The sequence below is a fragment of the Hipposideros armiger genome, unplaced genomic scaffold, assembly GCF_001890085.2.
Source record: "Hipposideros armiger isolate ML-2016 unplaced genomic scaffold, ASM189008v1 scaffold_1445, whole genome shotgun sequence".
Lineage (NCBI taxonomy): Eukaryota > Metazoa > Chordata > Mammalia > Chiroptera > Hipposideridae > Hipposideros > Hipposideros armiger.
The window spans coordinates 200,057-201,353 of record NW_017732795.1 but is presented as its reverse complement, the minus strand read 5'-3'; positions in this window follow the sequence as shown (position 1 = coordinate 201,353).

Below are 1,297 nucleotides of genomic sequence, written 5' to 3'. Positions count from 1 at the left end.
TCTAATCCTAAAGTGCAGTTAGCTAGGTGAAGCTGAGCTTTTTGTTGTTCTCATGCAAAGCAGATGTATTTGCATGCACAACAATCAGGCTTAGGACACCAGATTAAAAGGAAGCCAGTCTTAATGTCAGATGGAGATCAAGATTGTTAAGTAGCTAACTGGGACCTAGTACAGTGGAAGACTTGCCCTGTTGCCTTTAGAAGTTAAGTCTCTCCACCTGACATTTCAGCAAGCATTTAAAGAGGTCTTTCCACTGGGCCAGTTCTGATTCCTTCTGATTGACAGCCACGATGGTATTCCAGATAGTCTGTGCTCTTCCATTTTTCCAGGAACTCTTCTATGAAGTCTTGAGTTCAGTTGCACTATTCTCAGAAGCCAAGATCTCCAGACCTGCAAGACCTTAACATGTTCTCCAACATGAGTTGACTTTGGACCTCGTGTGTCATTTCCCCAGTTATCTATATCAGGCCTCGTGTTTTCTTTTTCAAAGGGAGAAAATCAACAATATTCTATATGAGAAAATTCTCATATATAGGCTAATATCAGCTGCTGCTTCACAGCCTCCATAGTGAATCTAAAGAAAGAAGTTAAAGAAACCTCCCATACAAGTGTATTGTGTAGGATCTAGGGTAAAGTGCCAAGTCGCTGCACCATGAATGTTTTTGCATCTGAGGGCAGAATTTCCTTTACAACTTAGTTCTCAATGGGATTACAACCTGTACTACAAGAGGAAAAAGTAAGTGAGAAGATAGGAGTTTGGTTTGGAAGAGGATGAAGAAGTTTCTTTTAAATAGAATTCACAAGAACTCAAAGTGGGGATATGACACGAGATTTGAATTATTGATGGGTACTGGAGAAATTTATTCCGGTTTTTATTTAACCAAATACTCTAGTTAGTGAAAAAAAGTAGTGAGAAAAGCAATGAATTGGCATAGGCTATCTGTAAATCCCAAAGTCTTAACTCATATTACATGTCTAATGAGAGTTGACACATGTCTAATGAGGGTTGACAGTGCTCAAAAGAGTCACCCAAAGGTTCCCAGCTGAGGATGGCACCATGTCAACACGTGTTTCCATAAACATGGGCAGGAGAAAGGGAACATGACACATCACACACAGAAACAAAAACCAAAAGCCAAGGTTAAAAATGTAGTGCTGTAGAACTCAAATTTATCTTGCCATGCATTGCTAATAATGGATTTTCAAAGAGATCTTGTAGGTTTATATTACCAGCTAATTTTTTGCAGTGTGTTTAAATGTAATTTATGGTGGAATTGCTTTTTTCTGTACATGACTG